The sequence below is a fragment of the Vicia villosa genome, linkage group LG1, assembly GCF_029867415.1.
Source record: "Vicia villosa cultivar HV-30 ecotype Madison, WI linkage group LG1, Vvil1.0, whole genome shotgun sequence".
Classification (NCBI taxonomy): Eukaryota; Viridiplantae; Streptophyta; class Magnoliopsida; order Fabales; family Fabaceae; genus Vicia; species Vicia villosa.
The window spans coordinates 30164589-30173194 of NC_081180.1; the positions used below are offsets into that span (position 1 = coordinate 30164589).

Consider the following 8606-nt stretch of genomic DNA (forward strand, 5'->3'; position numbering starts at 1 on the left):
GACCCATGTGAATGTCTGGAAATAATAGAAATTGTTGGAAAGAGTAGTTTGATAGCGCTTCTCTTTGAACTGGTGGTGTTCACCAACTGTTAAGTCCTTTTTTTATTCATGGTATTTTTCCTGAGTTTAAATACATACATGTGAACAGTCATTCATGTAGCTTCTGGCAGATGAACTTGGTGATTTCTCTTCTGAGCTCAAGCTATCTCTTTTCCAGCTTGGAATCAGTCTTCAAATAATAGCGTCCATTATTATGCAAGTAAACCCTTCCGTTCATTGAGTTCGTTTGACAGACAATAGCCACTAAAGTTATTTTCTTTTCCTGCCTGTCACTTTGAAGGCCAAAGAATATTTAGATTTCTTTAGTTATATATGATTTTCAATTTTTTTTATCTATTGATAAAGCATCAATATAAAATAGGTTACTATCATATGGAGACCAGTGGTGTTCTTCTTTCTTGTATATGTTTGTTTTGTTTCAAAGTTTTGGCCTTTTATGATCTCTATACAAGATATTCTTGTGCAGGTATTCTGTCATGTTGTTCCTTCTCTAGTAAAGTTGCGGAAAGAATGTTTGGATGGGAATGAGAAGATTAAGAGTTATATGTGGGTATATTTATCCATCTCAGACAGTGAGCTTATATCTGGCTGCACATTACTTTTTATTTTTATTTTTAATTCCATTGCAAAATTCATGTTATGGAATCTCTATTAATGAATTGTTCATATCATATGTTCTTTCAGTTGGTGGCTGTCGCTGGGCTTTGTAATTATAGAAGCTCTAATTTTTCTTGCTACTCACTTCCATACTTAATTTATGTTGCTAGTTATAGGCATTATTCAAAATACTATCATTCAAGCAATATTTAAATAATCCTAGTATACAACACAAAATTGAACTATTGATATACAAAATTGAAAACGTAAGTAAGCCAATAAGGTTAAAAATATAATTTTGATAGAATCTATCAAAATTATTTATTTGTAGATGCATGCCATGATCAATTATTTATTTTTCTTGGGAAATGATAGAATCTATCCCATTTCGCACTAAAAATGAAAAATGAATCCAAAGGATTAGGGAATAAATAGTTTTAAGAAACATAAGCTTTCCCGACTGGTTTGATCAGCTTACTATTGCTAGTTTACATTGTAGTAAAGATAATGATGTTATCTTGTGGGATGTTGTTGGAGAGACCGGTCTCTTTCGCCTTCGCGGTCATCGTGATTAGGTATGGTTTTTTGCTCTTCAATTCTAATGCTGAATTTAATTTTCAATTTAAGCATCGTTTGGATAAATAACATAAGTGCTTATATCATAAGCACTCATCATATATCACTAACTGTTTATGTATAAGTTAGAAGTTATTTCTATAACAAGAGATAAAATGTTTTAAATAAGTTAACTCTTCTGAAAACATTCAGGTCTACTAGAGAGATTCATTGTTTGCATTTTTTGCCGAGGTGGAGTGGCGGAGAGTGATATCAAATATAGAGTCGGGAAACAAACTTAAGGTGGTTGTTCTTACAAATGAATTCACTGTGAAGAAGACAACAATTTATCTTGTATATGATGAACCAAGTGATGAAAAGGCGAAGCACTGCGATGTGCCCGATGAGAATGACATTATTTCTAGTGGTGATGAAATTGTAAGTAATAGTGGTCTAAATTTATACACTCTCCTAATGTGGATTTGATTTTTCTTACCTTTCTTTTCATGTTATGGTGCATGCAAGATTAATGAATTGAATTGGAATGTGATTCATTTCTGTCACACATGTTGATTCTTCGTGAGAAAAAACACATTACAAACTTTGTTTTTTGTAACAATACTCATCAAATATTGATTTAATTTATTAAGTCCACTTAACACTTTTGGTATCTTTATGATCTTCTAACTGGAAGATGTTACTTTACACAAGTTCACTTATCATTCCTTTCATCATGTTTAGATATTTGGCAGGCTCTTCTTCGCTCTTCCTTCCCTTGCTCGGACTATTCTGTTTTCACAACCATTATGGTTTTGTTTGGTTGGTGGTATCATGGTTTGGTCATCTCGGTGCCAGTCTGACAAAAAAAGAAGAGGCCACCCTATTATAAGGTACAATTCTATATTTTTTGTATACCATTTAATGTACTTTTCCTATAATGGAGCCTTATAAGAATAATTATTTTGTTGCTAATATTAATTTGAGATACTTTCTGCTGATGTACTTCGTTGTTATGTGAAACATGGAACTAGGATACACAAGCTCTCAAGGAGTCAATAATCCAAAATCTTTAGACGAAAACCCTTTTTGATTCATAGACAAGAAGTGAAGAAACATGGTCACAAGAGGCAACCGACATTTCCCCGAAGGACGACTTGATTTCAATCAACATGGTTTGATTCTAGTTATATCAAATTCCTGAAGCCATAGGATGATGATTTCAAACAAGAAGAGAAAGTAGAAACTACCAAAGACATGTACATGGTTGAAAGGGAATAAAAGTTAAAAGGGTATTATGAACAAATATTAAATACAGGTATTTCGGTCCATATATTCAGGATCAATGAAGGGATTTCCAAAGGATTTCGACAAAGCAAAGGCTCGGGTGAGAACAAGATTGTATGTGCTTCGTTATTTTTCAACCTTATTTTAATTGGCTCAATTTGCATTACAGTGTGATTTCTTCAAAAGCTTAAGTAATAAGTTGTTTCTATAAGCTCTTTCCAATCGTCTTACTAGTGGTTATTCCCGTATATAAACTCAAATAAGTTTTTTTAAACAAACATTTGCTTAAGTTTTGGTTAAATGAGTTTTGTTTATTTGTGGCAGGTGACTGATGTTGTATTTGTGGGTTCTGGGAAAAAACAAGTTAGTTCATCCGAAGACAAGTTTTTGAGAGTGTGGGACATTGATACATAGCATTGTATGAAAATAGCTAGGGGGCATCATAGTGAAATATGGTCGTTGGATGTTGATCCTGCTGAGAGGTATCTTGTTACCGGTTCAACGGACAAGGAACTTCGTTTTTATACAATTAAGCAAGATTCTGTGGATAGGGAGAGTATAAATGATGGTGGAGATTCTTCTGTTTCAAATAAATGGGAAAAATGGTAGAACAAAGATAGTTTTGCCACTGTCCAGTTCAACAAGTCTGGGAATTTGCTAGAATGTCATGTTGTGGGAAAGATGGTAGAAATATTCCGTGTATTTGATGATGCTGAAAGTATCAACCATATTACATCGGGCCAATTAAGAAACTGATGTAAAAAATACATATTACATCGGGCCAATTAAGAAACCGATGTAAAAACATACATATTACATCGGGCTACTACCAAACCGAGGTTAAATATTGCATTTTTTTTTAAAAAAATGGATTTTGTTTCACATCAGACATAAATTCAACCGATGTGGTATGTTGGTTTTTCACATCGGGTTGTGGCCCGATGTAAAATGTCTTGCATTTAATACATCGCTTGGATTTACATCGCACCCAGACCCGATGTAAAATGTATTTTTCACCCGATGTAAAAAGTGTTTTCTGCACTAGTGATTTCAGGTCTAAGCGGGTGTGATTTCAGATTTCAGGTGCGGCTTTCAAACTACCCAAACCCGCACCCGAAATATCGGGTGGCACCCGGACCTAGTGAACTCAGGTTTTCACCCGTTGACTCAGGTTTTGGTGCGTGTGAGCCCCGTGGATTTGAGTCTGTCTGTCATCCCTACAACCATCCTTAAGACACTACTACAAAAAAACATTTAATAACGGTTGAAAAGAATATATTATCATACAAGTCCAGGTTTGTTATGTAGAGTGATGCTGTAAATGTGCTACTTACAATCACGGTCTTAAGACCGTTGTAGCATACAGGAAAGCGCGCACGATATCACAACGGTTAGCTAACTCAACTGTTGGATAGACCTAGAGTTCTCAGGTTCTATTCTCAGCAGCGACATTTTGGAATATAAATTATAATTTGTTAAGGTTCCATTAGAAAACCGTTGTGGAAAGTACACATAGTTTATTATATATTGCTTGTTTTTTCATTAAAGAAATACAACCATTCAAATCGATGAAGAAATATATAAAATGAAAATTAAACTATTCTTTCAAAACCAACTTAAACAAACCATTGTTTTCCTAATTTCATGTCCCTCATCATTTATTTCATGTTATTTAATTAACACATAAAATGTGATTCAATGATATGATTCCTTCATTGCATCGATTCCTTCAATTCTAGTTTAATTTGAATAACATCAGTTTATTGACTATATCTACCTCATTATCGTCGCTTATCATCGTAATTGTAATGATGACTTATCATCATAACCATCACGATGATAAGTAACGACAATAAGCTGGTATACCTAGTCATTATCGTCGATTATATTGCTTGTTTTTTCATTAAAGAAATACAACCATTCAAATCGATAAAGAAATATATAATTTGAAAATTAAACTATTCTTTCGAAACCAACTTAAATAAACCATTGTTTTCCTAATTTCATGTCCCTCATCATTTATTTCATGCTATTTAATTAACACATAAAATGTGATTCAGTGATGTGATTCCTTCATTGCATCGATTTCTTCAATTTTAGTTTAATTTGAATAACATCAATTTATTGGCAATATCTACCTCATTATCGTCGCTTATCATCGTAACTGTTATGATGACTTATCATCATAACAATCACGATGATAAGTAACGACAATAAGGTATACCTAGTCAATAATTAGATTTTAATCAAATTAGACTATAAGAGAAGATATATGTGTAATGTAGGAATCATGTCATTGAATCACATTTTAAATGCAAAAGAATGTGAAACGAATGATGAGACGTATGAAATGCAGAAAATATTGATTGATATAAGTTAGTTTTCAAATACAACTTAATTTTCAGATTATTAGTTTCTATGTCAATTTAAATTAATGTATTTTCAGAGCAAGATTAATGAAACAAACAATCTACTTAGCATATAATAAACTATATTTCATCAATTGTCAACCTATATAAGAATTAAAAGAACAAAACATTGGTAAGTTACAAGAAGTCTCTTTATTGTGACTTAACAATGTTTTATTCTTGTTTTGAGAACACTCGTCAACAACAACAACACAACAAATACATGCAACAAAATAAAATAAAAAACATACATTTTAGCAACAAAACACTAACAACATACAACACCACAAAATATATTAAATTATTTCAAGAATGCACCTTTTATTAAAAATAATCGTGGAACTGTAACAAATTATGAAGTTCATCTAGTTTGGGATGTTATGAAAAAGAAATACAAGGTGGATAACATTTTCACAAATAACTTTATTTTTTTCATTACAATGCAAACCATATATACTATAGCAAAAAAATGCGCTTTATTAAGGTGGCAAAGACGTATATGAAAAAATGGTTTGTCAGCAACAGCAAAACATGTGAAACCGAAGTAAATAATATGAAAATCATGTTAGCAAACATGTATATACATTTATCAACTGTCGCTACCGCGAAAATTAACAGAGTCGCCACTAACATATTTATCCTGAAAAGGAAGGGAATGCCAGCAAACCACAAAACAAAACAACGGTCTCACGACCAGAGAAAAAGGGTAAGGGAGTCGGTTACGCGAGGGGAAGGTGCTAGCACCCCCCGCGCCCATCGTACTCAATGGTATCCACGCTTGTGTCTAAAACTATGGGTGTGTAACAAATCTACGCTAATCTGGACTAAAATGAATGCAGAATGTAGGGAAAAGAAAGGATTATGCTCGCACGGGCCCTACCCCGCTGCCTACGTATCTGTTTTGCAGAATCAGAGCTACCGTAGCTCGGCTAACTAGTTTCTATTTGTTTTGTGTTTTTTAGGTGAACGAGTTACATTCGCACTCTGCTGCTCGACCTTTGGAGACTTATGCTTGGGAATGGAGCGGAAATAACAAGCTCTTAAGAAAAAAAATCAAAGAGTGTGGTTTGTGTTTTAAAGAATGCATGAGGAAAACCTAAGCTAAAGGGGAAAGCTTGCTACCTAATGTTATCATACAAAGGGTACAAGTCTAAACTAAACTAGCAACCTACGAAGGAGAGGGAAAGCAAACAAGAGTATCACACAAACGAGCTCCGCTCGTAAAGCAAACAAACCAACGGCACTGGCCAAATGGTAGAAAAGCGGTCCCGCCATAGCCAAGGGGAGCAGCTCAACCCAAGTCAACCAAGCATCAGACCTCGCGAAAATGATCGGGCCATAGACAAGAGGAGCAAGTTCCTCTCAGCAACCAAGCCGTCACGGATCGTAAAGGAAAACAGTGCGTGCGTACACCGAGCATCAACGTCGAGCGACGCGAGCTATAGGAAAGGCGGGGGTCCGGCTACATGAACCCTTTTCCTGACATACTCGATAACAAGATCTTGTGCAGGTTCAGAAGCGAGCAACGCGAAGCGTGCGCATACCGAACAGACTCGATGAGACTAGGCGGGGGTTGATTGCTAACCCTTCCCGCGTGCCTTCCATGAGGACTTAACGGAGTGCCATATAGGACTTATTACACCGTGACTCCCTGCCGCAAAGCACAAATGTAAACACACCAACAAAAACAGAGCCTCTTTCGAGGGCTTGGCCAGATGCATGTCTAAGTCCTACTTCTCATGTTAAAGGATGATGCGAGAAAGCGATAAAGTGCGAGAAAAATAAAATGAAACGGGATCAATACCAAACGGATGATGATCCGTAAACTGTAGCGAAGAATAGAAAAGAAACTAGGATCCCGCGAGCGAGCTAGCAAAAGCAACAACAAACATGTCAGCACTCCGATTAAAATCCGCGTAAGCAATCAAGGGTCGACGTGGTGAAAGTAAATCAGGCGCCGACGTGTGCATCGGGCACAACAAATACCATACACCTGCAAGGGAAACAGAAATCCAGACAAGCAAGCAGAATGATAAAGGATGCGTGTAGAAACGCGAATCAGAGAGAGGATAAATGTCGTGTCCCGCAAATAAAGCGGAACACGAGAGCGGGTATCGACCAGAGCCTCCATGTTGCCTTGCATACTAGCACACACGTTAGAGATAACAAGACACCGCAATCGGAATTGCGTTATTGAATTATAAGCTAGACCGGAAATGGATAACGGAATAGAAAGTGAAAACATAACAAAAGTAAACAAGAAGAAACATGGGATAGTATTCAAAAGCAAATCAAATATGTACACCAAAAACTACGGAAGCAAAAGCAAGTATTTATATGCACAATGGTATACCGAAACGGCGAAACCGGGTAAAAATAGTGAAAACTAAACTCGTCAGAATTAAGCCAAAAATTTATTGCAAGGTTATAACGTGCTAAAGAAGTCAAATATGCAATCAGAAATTACAAAATCGGCTCGGAAGCACGACTTTTGGAACAGGGGCAGTAGCGAAAACGGTAAAAAAAGTCGGCCGAAACTGAAAATAAAACTCACCATCAGCTCTAAAAATATTATTCCACTCAAGAAACATTATTCACATGATCAAAAACGATAAGCGGTTCAAAAGATATGGTATTTTGAAGTGAAACCGATACACCGCGTCTATTTACAAAATTGAGAATAAACGGAAAATTAGCATAACGACTCAGCAACTTTCAGCACATATTAACCACAAAAAACAGTACAAAATCTCATCCAAATATTTAACAATCAAGCACGAATGAAATCAAAACAATTGAACTAAAATCAACCAACACTTTTTTATGCATTTTAAATATTCAACAAGCAAACTCAAAATAATTTTCTGCATTATCAACTCATTTAAATTCCACCTTTCCCTATGCTAAATCAACAACTAAATCAACAAGCAAACAACGATCAAAGAACACAACAATAGTCAAGACTTTTTCACACTTTCATGAGTCAATCAACCAAGGAATACTACAATATCAATTCATAAAAAAAAAACTGCATTAGCAACCTATCATATTATCAAATTTCTAGTCATTTTCTTGTGCAAACAACCACTACAAATAGCCATTAATTTCCAGCAATTTTATTCATCAATTAGATGCTCAAAATCATGTTTAGAACAACAATTAAGCACCTATTTATGAACCACACTATTATCAACCATCAACCAAAATTCTCATGAGTTTTCTTGTAGCACAAACACATTAATGTTGTCCTTTAAAACAAAATTCTGCACTATCATAAGTTCAATCAAAACAGCCACAATATTGTCATCAGCAATTAATCCAATTCGGCACAAGTGTTAGCAATGAATAAGTGTTATTATGTTTTGCAATTCATGAGGCACAAGCATACACACTTTTAGAACATGGAACACAACATGAGAATGCTTCCAAACAGCAAGAATGACTCCCAATATTTAGCCGAAATCCACATGGAAACTCATTATCTAATGCCTAAACTCAAGCATGGATACACAAGAAAAGTCAAATTCAAGCATATAGACACACAATGATTTTTTTTTAAATAGATAATGGAATTAACGGGAGCAAAAGGGATGCTCCGGCACGATACAAAGACGAAAACCTCTACCTTTCAAAACAAAGGAGAGGAAGAGTATTCCAACTATAAAAATTACAAAGATTTGCTCTCTTATGAAAAGCGCATAA

At 35.2% G+C, this 8606-nt stretch overlaps 1 long non-coding RNA gene across 1 annotated transcript; it reads left to right on the forward strand.

Annotated features, from left to right (window-relative positions):
• Positions 1-346: 346 nt before the first annotated feature.
• LOC131603701 (uncharacterized) lies at positions 347-3486 on the forward strand. The gene is made up of 4 exons (XR_009284483.1): positions 347-1232; positions 1426-1650; positions 1954-2596; positions 2821-3486. It is a non-coding gene; the product is annotated as an uncharacterized LOC131603701 (long non-coding RNA).
• Positions 3487-8606: the final 5120 nt, after the last annotated feature.